Source organism: Drosophila subobscura, chromosome E (assembly GCF_008121235.1).
Source record: "Drosophila subobscura isolate 14011-0131.10 chromosome E, UCBerk_Dsub_1.0, whole genome shotgun sequence".
NCBI lineage: Eukaryota > Metazoa > Arthropoda > Insecta > Diptera > Drosophilidae > Drosophila > Drosophila subobscura.
The window spans coordinates 16954001-16976765 of NC_048531.1; the positions used below are offsets into that span (position 1 = coordinate 16954001).

The 22765-nt window shown below is 44.5% G+C and overlaps 1 long non-coding RNA gene across 1 annotated transcript in view; it reads left to right on the top strand.

Moving 5' to 3' along the window:
• Positions 1 to 14033: 14033 nt before the first annotated feature.
• The window catches only part of LOC117892080, a 41133-nt gene continuing 32401 nt past the window's right edge, over positions 14034 to 22765 (top strand). Inside the window, exon 1 of the long non-coding RNA XR_004648678.1 lies at positions 14034 to 14066. This is a non-coding gene — a long non-coding RNA (uncharacterized LOC117892080). The remainder of the gene's footprint in view (positions 14067 to 22765) is intronic.

The following is a 22765-nucleotide window of genomic DNA, read 5'->3' on the forward strand; positions in this document are numbered from 1 at the left end:
GCAGCCGCGCTCTCGTTCTGAGTGGCATGCTTGCTGCTCGAGGGTTTCCACTTTGTTTGTCGAGGCTAATTTGTTTAGCCGGCTAATCTCTAGGAGGCTGTATATCAGCGAGGGAGAAAGTTGAGGCTGAAACGATGGAAAAATCCTATGAAATTTCGCTGTAGAAATATTTCGGGAATATTAATTTCTCATGTTAAGATTAACATTTACTCAGTTCTCAGCTGTAGGCAAATGTAATTTAAATTGCGACTTAAAATATGTATTATGCCCACCGTAATGGATTTTTGCGGTAACGAATCGCACGGTCAGCGGGCAGTGAAATTCTCTGCCACCTATTCAGCGCTGTCTATGAGCCCCAACATGAAAAGGACAACTTCATTCATCTTTGGTGGTCATATCCTTTATCCACTTTGAGGCTTGCGCTTGCCTTCACCGGATATGCGTGACCATTAAAGCCCCGAGCCCCCCAACCCAACGATCTCTCCTCCCACAACTGGTCAAACATTGTAGCCAGCGACGTCGTTGTCAATGGTTAAAAATTGTTGCGATGCCACCTGGTGTACGCACGACCACACATACATATTTACGGATATTTATATATATATTTTATTGCTCTGGTAGTTGAAAGGAAATGAAAATTGTTTTATGCGGTTACGCCAAAAAGTGTGCAATGCACTTTTTCTTTTTGTCGTTTTTCGCAGTGGCCATCAACCATCAGGTCCCGGGCAAACGGGGCCGCAAAAGTTTAAATAAATGTTTGATGAAATGCACAATTTGTACTGGCGACCTCCCGTCCCCCCCGTCGTTCAGTTAAATGTTAATCACCCAGCAACCCCCACAAAACCCCACTCGATGGATCAACCAGCATCGAAATTTTTACTTCTTTCTGTTTTCACTTGTTGTTGTTGTTTTTTTTTAGGGCTCCAGGGGCAAGCTGCAGCTGCCACCACATCCGGGTAAGCCGGGTGCTTGCTTCATACAATTAAACTAATTTCCGTGGATGGCAAGACAACTTATTTTGCATCGACAATAAGTCGTAGCCCGGACTGTCCTCTGCCTGCACATGTCAATCGTTGGGGGCCATCGATTTCATTTCACGACGAGCCCCTCTGCCGCTCCACCACTCCGCCGCTCGACAGCTGCCACCGCCCCTGATCGGTCTGGGTGCCCCTGCACAGAGCTGCTGCTCCTGCTGCTGCTCATCAGTTTCTTATTTACAAAAGAAATCATGCAATTTGCATTTGTCTCTTTGCAAGCTGCTTGCTCGGTGATGCTGCTGATGTTTTGCGCTGTTTTGCCTTTGGTTTATTTCGCTTTTGTTGCCCTTATTTCGTGGAGACGTCAAGTACAGGGATTGGGTGTCAGCCAAAGTGACGCAGTGGGGCAAGATCACGGCAGTTGGTGAATGAGAATTATTGCTGGAAAGATGTGACTCTAAATGACACATTTTCTGACACCAATCCCAGCCTCTGAGGTAAAGGAAATCTTGCTGTTAGGTGGCAGGCTAACAGGTGCCAACAGGCTTTGGGCCACTGTGCCTCCGACTTGGTCAACTGTCGCGGCAGCAGCTGATTTGCATCGACCGAAGCCAAAGCCAAAGCCAAAGCCACCAACAGTCAAATTGCCAGCACTGCGAGGATTAATTCATTACACAAACCCGTTCAGCGCAAGAAATAATAACAACAATCAGCAGCGGATAGGATGCCTCAGGACAGGGACGGGTGCAGGTCGTAGGATGGACAGCACAGCCAGGAGCTGCTCCTGTCCGTCTTTCTGGGGGTCTGTGTCCTCTCTTAATGCCTCCGAAAACTCATTTGAATTTAGTTTTCATTTAATTTAATTTAATTCGTCGTTGCCTGCGCTTCACTTTTGCTGCTCTTCCGCTTCGCTTTGCTTCGATTTGCTTTCGTTTTGCCCTCCGTTTTCCTTCATTACACTTTTGCTGTTTCTTTTTGTGCTTGTGGTGATTCGCTGCTGGCTGCTCTCTGCTGGTTGTGGCATGATGATGTTGCCTGATTTTCATTAGTTTTTTCCATATAAGTTTCAAATCGATAACGAGCATTCGTCGAAATCATATACATATATGAGTGGATGGTATGGGCTGGGCTGGGCTGGGCCACAGTAGAAGCAAAGCCCAGGAGCAGCAACTGAAGCTGCAGCCGAACCTCGTGCAAGTCGGATTGGGCTGCCTGAGCTGGTGGGTCCGGCATGCGCACTGGACAGCAGCACGCTTAGCCCATGGGCTAAACTAAACAGCCAAGCCAAGCCTGGCCATAACCCAGCTGGGCCGAACTGAGCTGAGCGGCTTGTGAGTTATGTAAAGCGGCGATGCTATGACATAAATTGTTTGCCTTTTGTCATGAGGACCACCACCAGACCGAGCAGCAGGCGATTTTTATACGAAACAGCGAATGGCTGAAGACATTCTTTACATACTTTGTAGGAACAAATGGTGGAACATGAATAAACAGCATACAAAAGAAGGGTCAAATAAGTATGAAGCTCTGACTAAGGTTCCCTCCTTCATTCCAAATGGCAACTATAAGATATAGTCAGCCGATCCGCAGGAGATGTGCTGCTGCTACAGAAAAGTACAATGTAATTAGATATCCAATTTCTCCGCCTGAAGATGGTTATTAAATGAAATCGTGAATCCAATTTATACCTTCCAGCTATTCCTTCCCAATGATCTTTCCTCCACCCACTGCTCATGCAGCATCTTTCTCTCATCTTGTGCCATCCACAAATTTCTCAATTTTAAGCAGGACACAAATGATAAATTAGCATACGTTTAGGACAAAGTCCCCTGCCCCCGCCAGTACCGCAAACCCAACCCGTGGCCATATGCAAACACAGCAAAGTTTAACCCTTTGCTGGACGAGCCGTCCGACAGTCAGACGGGGCAGCCATTGGCGTCTTCATCGAGATAATTAAAATGCATAATTATGACGAAAATGCGACAACATTTTCCGGGCAGCATCCAGCAGCCAGCAAATTACGACAAATACCGACAACGCATTTAGAAATGCAAATCAATCGGAGGGGGAATGGCTAAAGGGGGTGGATCGGTAAGAGAGTGGGTGTGGCAGGGGCAGGGGCAGGGGCAGCGGTCTGTCTCAAGTAGGAAAGACCCAAAAGTCCGAGACGAGGCATTATCATTTGGATACGCTTTTGTGTGTGTGTGTGTGTGTGTGTGTGTGTGTGTGTGTGGCGGCGGCGGGTACCAAAAAATCAACTTCTAATTAGCATAAAATTTCATTCGACAAAAGTTTATTGAGTTCTGCATTAATTGCGTAGCGTGGCCCCTTCTGACGAATAACCCTTTAAGATCTGCTCAGGAATGGGATTCCGAATGGGAATGGGTTGGGGTCCAGGGTTCGAGTCCCGGGCTTGGGCTTGGCCGTCCCGTAAGGTGCGTAGACAATTAATCTCGAAATTGGGCAATATTTGACTTTTGTAGTCGCTGTCGTTGTCGCCTGTCCTGTCCTGTTCTGTCCCGTCCTGCCGCCTCCCTTCAGCTGGCTTTTTAATGGGCAAATTTGAATTGCTAATATCCCGGGGCGGGGGCGAGGCACGAAGGGAAGGAATCGCACAGTTTTTTGTTTGGGTTTTGGATGTTGACATATCGAGCCATATAGCATAATGAACACTTTGGCCACAGTTTTGCATATTTTTACCCCCACCCCACCCCACCCTTTCTGGCAATATTTTCTATTTTTATTAATTTGTTCCAATGGCCAATGGAGATTTGTAATTATTATTAGATCGTCTAACGGATAAACTAGACTTTTTATGGATTTTTGTAATTGAAAAAGCCAAATCGAATTGGTTTTTAGAACTGAAAGAAATATTTATTTGTTTTTTTTTGCGGCTATAAAAATTAATCGGAAAATTAAATGTACAAAAAAAGGTAAAGGGCGAATGGTAGTAAAAATGTCTACAGTAATTTTGGATCTTTTCCGACAATCGGCCAGCTGCCTGGAACTTTTGTGAAATTTATTCACTTAGGATGCACTCAGTTACGACAAAATTTAGCTAATAAGATAATTGCATTTTGCCGGCTTCCGCTCAGCCAGCACAGCCCAGCCCAGTCCAGCGCAGCCCAGCCCAGCCTGTACTCTCTATAATTTCTGGCAAACAAAATTGACACAAAACATGCACACGAAGAGGAACCGGAGGGGGCAGCGGCAGTGGCAGTGGCGGATGCTGCAGCAGCATCATAGTATCCAGTCAGCTAATGGCTCCCGGCTGGGTGCTGGTCCTGGTTCCTAGCTCCTGGCCGGCACACAATCTAATTGCATACTTTCAGGCGCATAACTTTGCACTTAAATTAACCTGTAACCCATTTTACGCCGCCTCCTGCCTCCCGTGCTGTTACCCATAATGAAGGACAGGCCATCCATCCTCGCACCGGATGCAAATGAAGAAGAGCCAGCTGCATGAAGATCCCACAAGAGCCGCGCTGCTGCCAAGGGACACACGACCGCCAAAGCGCGTGAAGTTCCTGCTTGCAGAACGTTGGCGTTGCCGCTGGCGTTGCGGTTACCGCCAAGAAGGTGGCAGCCACTGCAACATCATCATCGTCGCTATCATCACTATCATCGCCAGCAACTAGAACATTGCCTTAATTGCACGAATTTCATTTTGTCTAAATTAACGCCAATTTACAGTGGAGGTCACCGGCGCAGCAGCGACGAACGCGGTGTGTGTGTGTGCACAGCTAACAAGGTTGCCAGTTTCAGGGCAGAAAGTTGCGGGGAAATAGTTGGTGGCACCCTGCGCTAGAGGTCGCCAAGAAGAAGGTTAAATTAGCTACCCAGAAGCAAGTCCTAATCAACGATCCATGAAACGAGAGAAAATAGAAAATAATATAGAATAATATATACGAAGTCCTTAAAACTCTACCTTGTTCAGGTAGTGTCCATGTGGAAATTCTGACACGTTTGACATTTTCTCTAAGTCGACGTAAATTGTACTTGCCAGTCAATTGATTTTCTAATGAATTGCTGCTCAACTTGGCCCCATTCCAGTCGCAGCTCTCTCCCATCCACAGCTAAGCAAACACTTTCCCTTCCCATTGACAGCATAATTGACATCATTTTCGGTCTAATTATGACAATATTCAAGGCTCTATGCCAGTGCAGGGCAACATTTTAATGCGCAAACACAAAATGCATTATCATGCGCGTCATCAGCTCATATCAACAGTGTGTGTGTGTGTGTTTACTTTTGCCTTTGGTTGTGCGTCAAGTAAGGCAAATACGTGATGTGAATTTTAATACATATTTGCTCTTTGCGGGGGAGTCAAGGGGCTCTGTGTTTTTGTGTAAACTATGTCAGGGCAGGTCAGGACAGCCAATGAGAATAAATTAAGGAGTTAATTATGATGCAAGGATGTCAAGGATTCAAAATTAAAGACTTCCCTCGCAGGTTTTTAGTTTTTATACAAAATACTTTTCCCATGCACCCACTGACCACTTTTAGTGCTCGTATAACTCAAATTATTTGGCATGAGAGACTCTACTTTCCTGCTATTCCTTTTGCTATAAATCCATGCCGGTAGCTACCCTTTCAGGGCCCCACTGACCACTGTCCACTGTCCACGGGTGCCCACTCTTTATAGCTGTATCTGCGTTGTCTTCTTGCCTGCTGCCTGCTTAACAATCCAAACCTGTCTGCCCATTCCGTTGGAAATTTTTAATTTATTACGTCTGTCGATGATTTTTCTACTACTTTTTTGGCGATTTAAGCAACATTTTTTATTTGGCACCGTCAACCCCCAAGCATACATGCACCCATCTACATGTACATGCATACATACATAAATACATATGTGTGTACATACACACATACATACATACATATGTACATCGGACAATACGAAACTCGCGAAATTCGTAATTTTGCATTTTTATACAAATTCCGCGAGTTTGTTCTTATTTTTATTTTTTGGCTGAAAAGGAGTGAGAAAAGGAGAGGGTCAGAGCAGGATGGGGAGCGAAGCAGCAGAAGCAGCAGCAGGAGCATTGTTTTCCTTAATTAATGTTTAATCAGCAGGACTCGAACCAACGAAAAGAGCGAAGCATCAGCTTCAGCATCGCATCCCTGGTTCCCTGGCTGCTGACCAAAGCAACGAACCACACGCGATAATGGTCAAAATAATAAAAATGAACAGCTGAGCAGCAGCAGCACTGGCAGCAGGAAGCAGAACCAGAATCCACCCAGACCCAAGCCACCCAGCGGTTGAGTGGTTTGTGCACGGGTGGTGCTGGGTGGGTGGCTGGATGGTGGCTGGCATGGTCTGGGTCTGGGTCTGGGGTTTGCTTTTTAACGCTCGGGTGTGCGGCTTAAGGTGGCGCTGGCGATTTCGGAATACGAATGCGAGTCCTGCATCCTCCTGGTGGCCTGGCCGTCTTCGTGGGTATCGTTTTTTACCAATTTCCAGTGAACCGAAACCCGCGCGTTGTTTTCGCCCACAAACACAAACACACACACACACCACATACACACACGCACAACACTAGGGGGTAGGATGGGGCTTGGGCGATGCAAAAACGTAAATGAAAACAAATTCGCGGCCAAGAAAAAATTAACAAAACACAAAACAAACTTTTGGGCGCATGTGAAGAGGGCGGGAGACAGAGACAGAGACAGAGAGCAGAAGCAGGCGCGGCAGGGGGAGCAGGGGGAGGACTGGGCAACATGGGACTGTCGCTGCACATTTTTCCAGCGTGCACGTACCCATAATCAGTCCAAAGGGTAGGTACATTGTTGGTGTGCCCGTCTCGGGGGCAGTTGGGTGGCGACCATTTGGTCAAGCGACAGTTGCCCCACCACCCACACCCGCACTCCCCGCCACTAAGGGACAGCGCAAAAAAATGTATGAGAAAGTTCTGAATTTACGCGAAATATAAAAGTATTTTGGAGCTGGAGATGCCGCGCAGGCAGGCGATGGAAACGAGATGGAGCAGGGGCAGGAGCAGGGGCAAGGGGAACCGCTAAAAATGGCATTGCAAAAAATTGTTGGTAGCCGGAGTAAGCAGCCAGCCTCAATTGGGGGTAAAGCCAAAGGGGTGCAGGTGGTGTGAGCAAAGGGAGAGGCTTGGCGGCCAGACGACAACCAAATGGGTGCTCCCTCCTGCACCATACCTGCGGAGCGGATTCACGTTCCCCTGCAGAGCTGGCCAAAATGCGAACCCAGAGAGCTGGTCAAGGTTTTGGAACTCAAAATAAATGACTGCTGATGTGCAAAGTTGCTTTTGTTTTGCCGGATAACTGTCTACGTGTGGGTTTTCAGAGAGAGAAGATTGATTTTGAGTTTGCTATTACAGAAACTGAAAGGATGTGACAACATTATCGCTGTATGCAGCCTTTTATTGCTGTCCTTTGGCTTAGCTGCAGTGAGTTCATCGACCAGCAGCAACCTTCCAAAAACTGTTGTTGGCACCCCCCAAAATCAATAATCGATAGCCAGAAGTTCTCTAATCAAGGCTTGCACGGGTCCTTACACATGCAGCATGTACATATGTAGATGTAGATGTAGATGTCTATGTACATGTGTGTGTGTAAGTACTTGTGTACATACCTGGATCAACATTCCATGTGGCTGAAATTCTAATTTACTTAAATTACATTTTATTCCATTCAATAACTTAGAATGACTTTTGAATGCACACACACAGAGGCAGAGAAGGGAAAAGAGGGAGACAGAGAGAGAGGTTGCACGTAACCGAAAACTTACATGAACAAACTGCCACAGAGAGAGAGAGAGAAAGAGGAACAGAGAGGTAGAGAGAGACGGCGAACCGAATTGAGAACTTTTGCGACGTAATGAAAACCTCCTAAATGTATGCAATGAAATGCATTTCGAGGCGAACCCACCCAACCAGAAAGCTAGGACTAGCCCTGCTCTGCACTGCCTTGCCACCCAGATACACGACTGCAACTTGTACTAATAATAATGCAAATGTCTGCCTGTCATTTCTGTTCATTTACTTAAAGTTCCTACAGCCCCACACACCGCACCGGGCAGGGCTCGGGCAGGGGGCCGAGAGTTTGGCTCTGGCGTCAGAACTTAACTACGCATACTAATACATGCATAGGGAAGGAAGCAGAGCCAACCACCACGACCCACCGATACCACCCCGTCCATTTGTATAGCCGAAAATGCACACCAGACTTTTTGGGTCCTTTAACTGAATTAACTTGTACGGCATGGCCACCCTTTCCAGCCAAGACCTAGCCCTGGCTCTGGCTCTGGCTCTGGCCCAAACTCAACCCAAGCCAGGCAGAGCTCTCTGCCTGCTACACTAACCAACTATTGTGCGTCACACGACCAAGGAGACGACGAAGGAGCAAAAGCAGCAGCAGGAGCAGGAGCAGGAGTACGAGTTTGGAGACAGAGACAGAGACGATGAGGGAAAATCCTTGCCCAAGCTACGCTCTCATAACATTTTCGTTTGTAAATTTTGAATTTTCGTAATTCCAAATGAGAATGCAAGACCCAACACGAAGAGAGGCATGCAACGTCCTGCCCTGCCCCGCACTGTCCTGCTCTGGTCTGTCCCCACCGAATGAATACCCGCCACACATATTCCCCATGCCCCGCACTGCGGCAGACTTAGACTTGGTCATTTTATGCGTTTGATGCTAATTTTCCAAGGCGGTTTTGGCAGTGTTGGCAAGGACATGGCATTGGTATTAGTGTTGGTGTTGGTGTTGGTATTGGTGTGGTGTTGTCAGGCACTCTGGCAATGTGCTGGTATGCGTGCTGTAAGTGAGTGTGTTCGTGTGTGTGTGTGGGTTTCCGGTCTGTTTCGAAGCGGCCTGAGACGGGACTGAGGGGCAGTCGGGTGTGGCTGGTAGCTTTGTTAATGCCAAAAACTTAAGCAGCCGTAGCCCCGTTCTCATTCTCATCATCATCATCATCATCATCGCCGGCGTCCATGTCCAACAAAAGGGGGATAGCTCTCTGTGAGTGTGTGTGTGTTTGTGTGGACAGATTTATAATTGTGCGTTGTTGTTGCTGTCTCTGTTTGCTATATACAAAACGTAGACGGAAGCCTCGGCCAGCAGCAACAGCAGCAGCAGCAAGTCATCTACATGAGTGCAAGTAGCTGGCTGCATATCCTGCCACTTCCTAACGTTTCCTGTCCAACACAACCCACTGGCCGCACTGTTTTTGTTGCTGCTGCTGGTGCTGCTGCTGCAGCTGTGTTTGTTGTGTTTGCAGTTATCGGTGCGGAATAGGCTTTTGTATTTGGCCAAAATAAGGAAAATGAAGGAGCAGCAGCAGCAGCAGCAGCAGCTGAGTAGCAGTCAGAAGAGGACAGCCACAGTGGCAGGTTTTAATGTATGCAGACAAGAGCTTAATTAAGGCAGTGACGGTGTCCACTAAAGGGATTGCAAGCAGTGCAAGCAGTGTAGGAAATTGTTCTGCTAAATTGTTGAATATTCTTTGAGGGAATTGGGGAACTGATTAGCTAAGTTCGGGCTAAGTTGGGTTAACAGGGGATCGTGAAATGGAAACTCAAGTTCCACTCTATATTTGATCATTTCTTTGACAATTTATAGCGAAGATCAGCCTTAAAATCAAGCCTTTTCTTTCATGTGTGCTGTAGTGTAGGTCCCCCTTTTGGCTACATATAATTTCGCACATGACGCCCCTGGCCATTGGACTAATTCATTTACACTGCAATAGTTCATTTATATATGAGAGAGCCAGGCGAAGGAGAGAGACAAACTCGGAGTCAACTTATGTATTATATGCCGGTGGGTTGGGGGGAGCGGAGCGGAGCGGCTTAGGTATGTACCGAAGTACGTACAACATGCAACTAAATACATGCACAGACCAATGTCTAATTGTACATGCACAGGCACACACACACACACACACTTAGCCATAGACATTATCAAATTCCGCATACAGATACAGACATACATACATACAGTAGAATAGCTGTGCGAACGCAAGACATGGACATGGACAAAGTATGTTGGTGTCGTCGTCAAATGAATCTCATTTGCATTTAAATTAGGAACCTCGAAGAAGGAGAAGCACAAGCCGAAGCCCAAGCAGAGCAGGAGCAGGAGCAAGAGCAGGCAGAAGGCGAGTGGCAATGGCATGGAGCATGGGGCAGGGGGCAGGGGGATCCCCACATTGCCCACAGTTATGTCCATGTCCGCCTCGCCTTCTCTCTGCTGCCTGTCAGCCAGTTCCACCTCAGTTCGAGTTGCTGCCTCGCTCCAACCTCTCCGCTGCCTGCCTCCTCTCGGACGACGACGACGACGACTTTGCTGCATAAAATCTGTTTCAACATTTCGATAAATTTTCTTAAGGGGCGATTTCTGGGGGCATGCAGCGCTGCAATGTCTTCCCAATTTGGCTTAGTTCCTTTGTGTGTGTGTGTCTGCTTAGAGTGCTGGTGTGGGTGACTTCTGAATGCATAAATGTTGATAATAATGTTGAGTAAAACTTGATTTGTTTACTGCTCTCAATACATAGACGCTCGGCAGATATACATGCGCACAGACCACTCACACATATCTCGCTTTCTCTTTCACACTCTCTCTTACTCTCTTTCTCTCTCTCCTCTTTCCACCCACTCGGGGAAATATATAATGCATATAATGAGTATGCAGACGGAGTTGCGTTGCAGGATGCCTCCGATGCAGTTGTGGTCAGGTCAGTGCAGTGCCACTGGAGGTAATGGAGGGAACATACGTATAGATATATGTTAGCTAGCTAGAGGGAAGATGTTTGCACCATGATGAGGCAAATCCATTTGATTTTTGGGAATATCTTCAAGCATATATTGGTTGAAGGAATGCGATAGATAAATTATTGAAAAACTCTCAGAATAATGGAAGGTTAAACTATACTTAAAGCACTGCCTTTACCTCTACATGAATTTCTCCAGGATTGGTTTCTGTTGTCTAGAAATATAGAAATTATATTCCTGTAACTGCTTTGCTGCAGCCGCTTGCAATCTCGTGTCTGGCCCACTGTGCAAATAAACACCAAACTACACTCAACACTCATCTGCATATTGACCATTAGTTCTAATCATTTTATATGCCTAAAGAGACAACAGCAGCAGCAGCAGGAGCAGGAGCAACAGCAGAGAGCGGACCGACGACAGACATGGCAGACATTTCTGTCTTTGTCGTCTCAACAAAGACACACACACACACACACAAATATCTATAGATATTCCCACACACACACTCAGACAGAATCAAACGTTTGGAAAAGGTAGGGTAATGTTTTTGGGGGGAGTTGTATTGTGTTGGGGCAGGGGATTGTGCAATGGACAGGCTCTTGAGCTGCACATACCTTCATATAAAATAATCTGTTTACTATAAATATCATTTCATATGCAACGTAAATACATAAAAGCCACACACACAGACACACGATGCAGACTGGACACACACAGGAACGATGTGGCATCAAGTAAATTTGCAGCACATCAAAGTTATACGAAATATGCATTAAATAGGGGAATATCTGGAGTTGGGCGGAGGAAGGTGTCGCCCCAAGCCTGATGTCGTTGTCCTGCTCATGGCTGTTGTTGTCTGCTGCATATCCTTAGCAGGCTGTGTGCCTGTGCGTGTGTGTGTGTGTGTGGGAGGAAGCCCTGTGTGGCTTGTGCATTTTTGAGTTTCTAATTATAAGTGATACTCAATGTCCACGTATAAACACCCTGAGACGACAAGCCATATACATATGTATGTACATACATATATATTTATGTAAATATGTACGTATGTATGTACATGTAGATGCATTGAATGTACACCCACATACAGAATTTGGGTAATTTGGCAGCATGCTCCAAGACGCCAGGAGAGCAGCACTGCAGCTGTTGTAAATTCGATTATTGCACAACATTCTTACACGAGTATGTACACAAAACGACAGCTACATACATGTACATATTCCTATGTAAATATGTACATGCTCGTTTCGCACTGCACAGAGTAGTCGTAAATATGCAGAAATTGTATCTATCTACTCGATGAATAATCCTCTTTAGATGTTTCGGCCACTACACCCCAGATCCACAATTTCGATTAAAATAATTTTAATTAAAAATGTTCCAACAACTCTCTCTTCTCCCTCGCTCTCTCTCTCTCTTTCGCTCGCACACAAAAATAATTTCCAACAAGTAGAAACTACAACTTGAACATTTTTAAGCATAAGCGAATTATGCAAAAGTTTCTACCCCACCCCCCCGCACAGTCACGCACTTTTTGGGGGGGGCGGAAAAAGAATACACACTTTTGATTTTTAGTTTTCATTATGGCCAGAAATGGTCCAGGCCGCATGGCATTTACCACCATGGTAATCCTGCCCCACCATCCCCATGCCTATCACAAAAATCCAAATCCAAGTTGCTTAGCATTGTCATCCATTTGCTTACTTTGCATATTCATAATTTCATTTTACGTATTTCAATTAGAATATCATCATCATGGAACACACTTTGAACAATGGAACTAGTTGAGTGGCTCGTCGGGTGGTGCTGAGGGGCTACCCCAAAGAGGGGTTGCCACAGAGAAGTGGTTGGGTGGTTGCTACAGAGTGGCTGGGAGGGAAAAGTTCTGTTATTCTTCGAAAAGGATAATGGTACGAAATTGTTGAGTAGTTTTGTCTCGGGCATTAACTGATTTACATTGCGAGTAAAAATTTGTGCTATTTCCATTATGAATTATTCTTTTTATATTTTGTGAAGGTTGCAGACCAAAAATACAAAATTTAGAATGTCTGGACAAAAATTGTATTAAGAATTTTTTTTGGGAACAGTCTTCTTATTTTATCGCAAAAATATTGAACCTTCCCCACTGTACATGCATTCCATAGAGAGCCCAAATGCAAGATCAGAAGCTTTTATCTTGAAAAGCTCGCTCTTTCGAAATTGCACGTGCGAGCGCCGTTCACATGTGAGCTTTTCTCTCCGCAAGCATAGCTTACGGCTAGCCCTTCGAGAACCTTCTTAGCTCTCTCATACCCAGCTTTTGGAGGGGTAAAATAGTTAGGCTAAGTGCATGCTGCACAGAACAAAAAGTGCATTCAAAGGTTGGAAGACTTAATTAATGTGCGTACAGAACATATAAAAAAGAAAAACGTGGTGAAAATTCTGCAAAACCATAAAAGGGAACATAAACCCAATAAAAACCATTTGAAAAGTGTTGTGGCTGCAAAGAACAAAAACAAAAAACCAAACCCTGGATAAGGTACGCAAAGAAAATGAAAAAGTGACCTTATTACATAATTTCACGTATGTACTGTACATACATAGGTTATGATCCACGTGTGGCAGAAAATTGCTGACCTGGCCTGACCACCCCTCAAGGAGGGGGGGTCCGCTTCATGACGATCATCAGTCCTTCTTCTTGGTGCCACCGGACCTTGCCTGCAGGCATAGAAACGGATGGACTTGGCGATCGGGACCGAGCCGTTTATATACATATATCTCACGCGCAATTAAGCCGCTCAACAACAACGACAATATAAAACCATCTAAAATATTATATCACCGCGCCTTGTGTAAAGAAAATGTTGGTGCTTGCACATGTAGGGTGTGGAAAAATTAGCTCAGCGGTCATTGCCCTTGCGGCTGACCATACACCTATGCACATTTAACTAGACCCACCTGACCGTATGTCACCTATTCTCTCCTTCTCTCAGGTTATTAAAATTGTTCGATGCCGACATTCTAAAAGCCACAAAAAAAAAAAAAAATAAATCACAAAATCTAGAAAAGAAAATTTAATGAAAAATTATGGATAGAAGAAAAAAAAATAGAAAAGAAAATTGTTTAATAATATTAAATATTCCTAGACGTTAACTTAGAAATAGAAGAAGAAAAAAAAAAATTTATGCCTAGTTAAGAATAGATTTTAAAAGGTGCATCATCGGTCTCATTGTGTCCATGGAAGGGTATTGGTAAAATACCTCTTCATAACGCTTCTTGTTATTTTGCATATTTCTACATTTCTTTAACAGTTTTATTGCAAACGTGAAATTGGGCCCAACGACACCAGCAGCTGTTTAAAAGTCTGTAAGTAGACACACATATATACACATACACTCCGGGTCAGGAGAATAGCGTCTACACAGTGAGACATGCATGCTTAACCATATATAAAATGAATTATTATTAACTACAATCACTACAATTATGCCATTTAATTCCTTTAATTAATTCATTCTTACTTTATATTTTGATTATATTATTTTTATTCATATTTGATCATTCTCTTGAATTCCTATGTCTTAAATTAGCCCCACATATATATACACATGCAGTAAAAATAGTTTTAAGGGTTAGGGTAGAAATAATGGGGTTACAAACAACATGAAGTTATACAAGTCAAAGTAAAATTATAACGATTAACATGAATTTCTAATCTGATTTTTTTTTTTTTTTCCTAAGGCACATAGCGCAGCAGCAGAAGGTTTTGGGTAGAACCATAATGGCATATTCTTATGTTATTCTACATGGAGGGTGGGTCAAGAGGGAAGAGCACAACCACCTTGCTCTTCACAGTAGGTAGTGGACCTTAAGTTCCGTCCGGGTTTGTAATTCCGATCCCAGTTCCCGTAAATCTGTCTACGATTTTGTTAGGTGACGGAGTTCGTTTTCGCAGCACAACACCCACCCCATTTTCCCTGAGCCTAGCCGGCCAACCTTTAGTAGACAGAGAGTGCTGACGAGACGACACTTCCCGTGTCCGTTACATAATAAATGGCGCCCAACGTGGGGCCCCGAATGGTCCGTATCTACCAACGTGTGGCCCAAATGGTCCGTATCTACCAACGTGGGGCCCCAAATGGTCCGTATCTACCAACGTGTGGCCCAAATGGTCGGTATCTACCAACGTGGGGCCCGAATGGCCGTACCTACCAACTATATATTCTATGGTTATAGGTTCCCTCACGTTTTCCCCAATAACCTTCCCAATCCCTTCCGCAACCCAATATTGATCCAAATTTTAAAGTAGTTCAGTTTTTGTGTTATATATCCAGCTCGGAACAGCTGGGAATCTGATCATTGTCGGACCCAGACCAGTGGATATATTGCATAGAAGAAGATCACAGTAGACTTCATTATATCATTTCATCAGGATACTAGGAACGATAGTTCTGAGTAAATTGGTTCTATACCTAGTAGCGAAGATGAATGACCTTTATTCTCTCGAGATTAATTGAGACTTGTTCAGACTGGAGAATTCGGTCCTGTTCCTCTTTTTCTCGAAAGGATCAACAACAAAATTTTGTTTTCTTTCTTTCTGCTTACGGACTTAAGGTTATAACAACCGAAGACATTCCTTCTGCTGTGCTGGTGCCTGATAGGAGACCCTCACAATCATTGCCCATATTTTCGAATTTAGAAAAAAAAAAAAATCTTTCATAGTCTTAAAGACTATATCGTTTTTCCTTAATCATAATTTGTTACAATGGCGGTAAGGCGAAGCATTGACAATATAAATGTTAATCTCGGCGAGGTAGTCGTACACTGCACTATATGCAATGATACCAGCCAGGACACCGACATTGTAGAAACCCATTGCAAACACAAATACCACCGGTCGTGTTTATCGGATTGGTTGACATCCAATGAGACATGCCCGATTTGTTCGTTACCGTTGCGTTCACAATCTCAATTGAACTGTAAAGAGCTGGGGAAATTTAACATTAAGGATATTTGGTAGCTAGAGACAAAAGTCTGCACCCTTCCTTTGTTGTTGTTTCAGTTTTATCTTGGGTCAAAACCCTAAGATAAAATCTGGCGGGGTGTGAAGGTTGCAGACCAAAAATACAAAATTTAGAATGTCTGGACAAAAATTGTATTAAGAATTTTTTTTTTTTACAGTCTTCTTATTTTATCGCAAAAATATTGAACCTTCCCCACTGTACATGCATTCCATAGAGAGCCCAAATGCAAGATCAGAAGCTTTTATCTTGAAAAGCTCGCTCTTTCGAAATTGCACGTGCGAGCGCCGTTCACATGTGAGCTTTTCTCTCCGCAAGCATAGCTTACGGCTAGCCCTTCGAGAACCTTCTTAGCTCTCTCATACCCAGCTTTTGGAGGGGTAAAATAGTTAGGCTAAGTGCATGCTGCACAGAACAAAAAGTGCATTCAAGGTTGGAAGACTTAATTAATGTGCGTACAGAACATATAAAAAGAAAAACGTGGTGAAAATTCTGCAAAACCATAAAAGGGAACATAAACCCAATAAAAACCATTTGAAAAGTGTTGTGGCTGCAAAGAACAAAAACAAAAAACCAAACCCTGGATAAGGTACGCAAAGAAAATGAAAAAGTGACCTTATTACATAATTTCACGTATGTACTGTACATACATAGGTTATGATCCACGTGTGGCAGAAAATTGCTGACCTGGCCTGACCACCCCTCAAGGAGGGGGGGTCCGCTTCATGACGATCATCAGTCCTTCTTCTTGGTGCCACCGGACCTTGCCTGCAGGCATAGAAACGGATGGACTTGGCGATCGGGACCGAGCCGTTTATATACATATATCTCACGCGCAATTAAGCCGCTCAACAACAACGACAATATAAAACCATCTAAAATATTATATCACCGCGCCTTGTGTAAAGAAAATGTTGGTGCTTGCACATGTAGGGTGTGGAAAAATTAGCTCAGCGGTCATTGCCCTTGCGGCTGACCATACACCTATGCACACTTAACTAGACCCACCTGACCGTATGTCACCTATTCTCTCCTTCTCTCAGGTTATTAAAATTGTTCGATGCCGACATTCTAAAAGCCACTTAAGGGAAGAAAAATAAATCACAAAATCTAGAAAAGAAAATTTAATGAAAAATTATGGATAGAAGAAAAAAAAAATAGAAAAAAAAATTGTTTAATAATATTAAATATTCCTAGACGTTAACTTAGAAATAGAAGAAGAAAAAAATGAAATTTATGCCTAGTTAAGAATAGATTTTAAAAGGTGCATCATCGGTCTCATTGTGTCCATGGAAGGGTATTGGTAAAATACCTCTTCATAACGCTTCTTGTTATTTTGCATATTTCTACATTTCTTTAACAGTTTTATTGCAAACGTGAAATTGGGCCCAACGACACCAGCAGCTGTTTAAAAGTCTGTAAGTAGACACACATATATACACATACACTCCGGGTCAGGAGAATAGCGTCTACACAGTGAGACATGCATGCTTAACCATATATAAAATGAATTATTATTAACTACAATCACTACAATTATGCCACTTAATTCCTTTAATTAATTCATTCTTACTTTATATTTTGATTATATTATTTTTATTCATATTTGATCATTCTCTTGAATTCCTATGTCTTAAATTAGCCCCACATATATATACACATGCAGTAAAAATAGTTTTAAGGGTTAGGGTAGAAATAATGGGGGTTACAAACAACATGAAGTTATACAAGTCAAAGTAAAATTATAACGATTAACATGAATTTCTAATCTGATTTTTGGGAGGGGTTCCTAAGGCACATAGCGCAGCAGCAGAAGGTTTTGGGTAGAACCATAATGGCATATTCTTATGTTATTCTACATGGAGGGTGGGTCAAGAGGGAAGAGCACAACCACCTTGCTCTTCACAGTAGGTAGTGGACCTTAAGTTCCGTCCGGGTTTGTAATTCCGATCCCAGTTCCCGTAAATCTGTCTACGATTTTGTTAGGTGACGGAGTTCGTTTTCGCAGCACAACACCCACCCCATTTTCCCTGAGCCTAGCCGGCCAACCTTTAGTAGACAGAGAGTGCTGACGAGACGACACTTCCCGTGTCCGTTACAATTTTTGCATTAGAAGTCGGTTGAAATTCTTGAAAATCCATTAGGATAGACACTAAGAATTATTTAATAAGCAGTTTAGTTTTAGTATTTAACTTTCATTAGGGTTATGGAATAACCTTTATGCCAAAGTTCACTTCATAAAGCGAATTCTCCCCTGCCTGTTTAGGGCCCCAACAAAATCTCTCAATGACATTGACAGCACAAAGTCAAATGGCAAAGTAAGAGGCTATAATATATTGATTATAAACATGAATGGCTGCAGCAGCAGCAGCAGCGGCATAGGGAGCATGAGGCAGCAGCATGTGCCTTGCAGCAGGCAGACTAGCAGGCCCTGGCCCTTGCCGCAAGCCCAACAAAGTGCGTCTGGCCCTGCCAAAGACGACAACGTCGATGACGACGACGACGACGTTGAGGAGATGTCGTCATATATGCGGTTGCCTTTTGTCAGAGCCACAATAACTTACTCATTTCGCTCAATAATAAATGCAATTATGTGCCTGTAAGCCCCGTCCCAGCGCAGCTCCTGCCATGCCTTGCCCTCTTCAGCAGAGTGAAGCCGCAGTGCAGCCCACCAGGGCCACGACGACGATAGGGAAGTCGAGGACGAACAACAACCAAATTAATTTAGACACAAAGCCTGGCCAAAAGGGCATAAAGGGGTGGTGGGTAGCGGGTAGCGGGTAGCGGCTGAGCGCTGTCAGTGTTGTGGCCCCCAAAAATTTGCATTTTGGCGCAGCTTCCCGAAAATGCCTTTGTTTAGATTTGCCTTGTGAATTTAATTTATTGGAAAATTAGCGCATGACACACAAGCTGCGAAAACTAATTGAAAACGTTGCTGAAGATGTTAGGCAGGAGGCGACCAGCAGGGGGGCCCCACTAAAGAAAAGCTGCATGCAACATGATGCAAGCATTCGCATAATTTTTACATATTTAATGGTCTGCTTTAATGAATTGCACCGCCGAGTTGGCCAGCCAATTACCAACAATTAGCTCTGGCCTCCCAACCGGGCCCCACCAAGTAGTGGCAGCTCTTTACTCACTCTTTTCTATAATTAGCACATTCTTATGTTGGCGGTGTTAACAGGCGCTTGGCACGAAGATCGCCACAGTTGTCTTGCGGCTAATCATAGCGATGATCCATGGGAACTCTGCTAGAATTATAGTTATGTTTATGTTGAAAATCCTCGCGACCAATTGCATTTGCAGTTGGCATTTGCAGAAATTAAATCGGAATAGGCGTGGGAAGAAGTTAATTTTTGTTTGCCAAAGAGAAGGGAGCGAATAAACGCTTAAGTACATACAATGTCCTGTAGAAGGGAACCCCTTGGTCTCTTCGGTAACTCAGGAAACACAAATAATTACGTACACCCCTCTGCAGGGCTTTCTTCGTATTTATTTTACCCCTTTTGAATGTTCATTATGTAAAGAAAATTGTAAATTCGTCGCATATCCTGTTGTCGCGCCCATTCCATGGCACCTTGTAATTAACTTAAATGATAATAAATAACTTTTAATATTTTATTAATTAACTTCCGCTGGGGAGTGCGTATGCTCTCAGCCAGTGGCTGGGACCCAGGACGACGACCACCAGCAGGACACGCGGAGAGTGCTGCTGCCCCGTGGATGGAACGCATTAAAACGCATGGAAAATTAAACCCCGACACAAAACTCAAACCCCGACACAAAACTCAAACTTCGTTCTGTTTATTATTTTTTGTTGTTGTGTTTTTTGGCAAGTCCTTCATTAAAATGTCATTCGGCACAGGAAATTAAAACATTTCGCATTGCGCCCCATAATGTTACGTACGTTAAATGTGAATTCGATGCAAAAAAGTGCGTTCCATATTTGTGTGTGTGTTTGTTGCAAATTGTTTTCATTATTTTGTAGAGCTTTGCACAATTTTCGTTAGTTCTATCGAAGCGGAGTGGAGTCGAACTCGAACTCGATCTCGTTCTGGGATTAGTTGGACCATTTCCTGCGTCACAATCGTATTTGGTTTGCAAATACCCATTCCCGGCAATCATTCAAAATGTAGTCTAATTTTGTATTACATAAATGTCGGAGATGGAGGATTGAACTGCCACAGCCAGCGCCCCTTGCGAACGGTCTTTGGTCTGCTCTGTGCCTTGGGGGTCTGATCTGGGGTCTGGTCTTGGGTCTGGTCTTGGGTCTGGTCTGTCGTCTTTCTTGGTTTGGATATCTTTGATATCCGTGGTCTGGTATAATTTGTGCGCGTTTAATTTGTAATTCTATTACCCAAGCAAAACGAGTAGACATCGAACCAACTGGTTCTCTCTCTCTCTCTCTCTCTCTCTCTTTGCCTCTGTCTCTGTCAATTATGTTAATTTGCTGCTTCTGTCGAAACAGTTAGAGCCGCAGCGACTGACCGCCGTTCGATCGATCGCTATCGATCAATTCGTTTGTCCGTATAATATATGAAAATTTAGCATTTCCGTTGTGTGCCACTGAGCGGGGGATTATGAAATTCTCTTCTCTACTTTTCGGTACATGGTAATGGACGAAGGGGGGGCTAAATTTGTGTGCATAAGATCTGTTCTTTAATGTGACTGAGTTTCTGAGGAGTTGCCTGAAAAGGTATGGAAATTTGCGTTGTTTTGAATATGTTAAAATGCAATTATTTGGGCATTACCTTTTAAGGGGGGAACTTTATTTAAAAAAGAATATAAAAAGGTACATTTTTAATTTGATTAGCAGACTCTATTTAGCATTTCTCTCTCTTTCTGTGGTTTGCCTTTCACAAGAGACCCCCAATACCCATACTTATATCGCAATAAACAATCGACTCAAGTAGATCGATGGCAACCCCAACTAAAAACTTCTTCGACATATGCTCAAGCAGATGGCGAAAAACTCGCATATTCAGGTAACCCTTTCCCACCTCTGCTCACCCGCAAAACGGACATGAACGACAAACTGGAGTCGGGCGTCCCCCCATGCTGCTGCTGATGCTGGACTACATGCCTCAGCGCAGACCAGAGGCAAACTGATGGAGACGTGCCACCATCTGCAACTGCGAGAGCCAAGGAATGCCACAAGAACTGGAGCAGCGGCCGTGACGTCACCGTGACGACTGGGCAGGAGAAGCAGCCGAACCGCACGACCAACAAAAAAAAGGGGAAAACAAAACTCAACGAACGAGAGTCGCACTGATGACCATTCCGAGTGAGACGAGAGCAGCGGCCGAGGCAGAGGCAGAGGCAGAGCAACAGCAACAGCAACAAATTACCCCTGGCGGAAAAAGAGTGTTTTGCCAACTGAGTTAAGCAAGGCGTGAGAGCAAAGAAAGCAGCGCTCGGCTCAAGCAGTGCGTGGCGGAAGCAAGCAGGGGGAGAGCGGTAAATAAGAGAGAGAATTTCGGAATGAGTTAAGCAAAGCGAGAGAGCAAAGAAAGCAAAACCAACTCAAGGGGAAGGAAGCGGAGAAGAAGTAAACGAAGACACAGCTCGAAGGCTCAGTGTGGGGGAGGGGAGTGGGTGAACACTTTTGGGAGAGCGGAATCCGGTTTTCTGTTAGCGAACTAGGGAAGGGGAACCGAGGGAGTGAAACCTGCCCAGTGGGATAGGTCGTGTGTGGGCGGAAGACTTCACTAATTGCTTGGGTGGCAGTGAGCTCTTTTTTGCACTCAATTGCCAACTGGGGCATGAGAGATGCGACTTGTGGAGCGTGTGGTGGGGTGGGGTGGGGTGTGTGGCCCTGTGACGCTCCTAAAATGTGTCAAAAGTTCTGGATTAGTCGATGGTTTCAGGAGAGTATTTAAAACCGATGCGGGGAGGATGATTGATGCCCCCTCAAGTGCAGGCAACTGTGTTAGCTGCTAAATTATGCTGAAAAATCAATTAAAACTGCAAAATATTATGCAAGATTTGCATTGATATCAAAGAAACGCAATTAAATTTTAAGCTCCTGCAAGAATACTTAAAGTTGTGTGTGCAAATAAAACAATAAATTGTGCATTAATAGCAAATATATAACCAAAATAAATTATGGCCCTTTGCAGGCATAAATAAAACGAGAGATCCGAAAATTTAAGCTGTCACAAATCATTAATAAATTGCTCAGCAAAAGCATTGTATTTACCAACATAAATAATCCCCAAAACGTAAAAGTGCTACCCTGGACCAGGATACCTATACCCTGCTCAATGCCCTCCCCCCCCTTAGTAATTACAACTAAGAAAAGCTAAACAGCATGGGGAAAAGGTATTCGGCAACATCATCGATTAGCATGCCAGGGCAATGTTGCAGCTTGCAGCAAGCAGGCCAAAAACTGGTAAAAGAGCTACACTGAACCTCAAGCTGGGGCCGAGGCTGTGCCTGTGCCACTCCAGCCGCGACTCTGCGGCTGCCAGCCACATCAGCATCATCAATAGATGCGGAACTCCTGCTGCTGCTCCACCTTCATCTCCTGTTGCTGCTGCTGCTGCTGCTGCTGCTGCTGCGGCTCCATCGTCATGTAACTTAACCTCATTGACCAAACGCATTCGACGAACATCAAATGTGAATTAGTGCACTACGATTGCGGCCGCCACACACAGATACAGATACACACACACAAACACTGACACGGAGTCAGTGGCAGTGGCAGCTTTTGTTGTCGGCGGTTGGTCCCGGACTCCGGAGTCTTGCATTTGGCTGCTTCTCATCGCCGACTGGCCGTTGCCTCAGTTGCCTAGGTTGCATTGCCCGCTGCTGCCTCCCTCAGCTACCCCGCCGCCCGTTGACGCTGCTATGCATGCATAATTCGCAAGCATAATTTAATTTATAGACGAGGCAATTGCATTTGCATAGGACAGCGCAAGTGACTTAGGCGCGGTTCGGTCCCACTCCTCCGTCAGCTCCCCTCCGCTGTGCACTCCGCAGCAAGTAGAAATTATTACAAGACCCCGGCAGGGACCCACCAAAAACGAGCTGATCCAAGAAAAG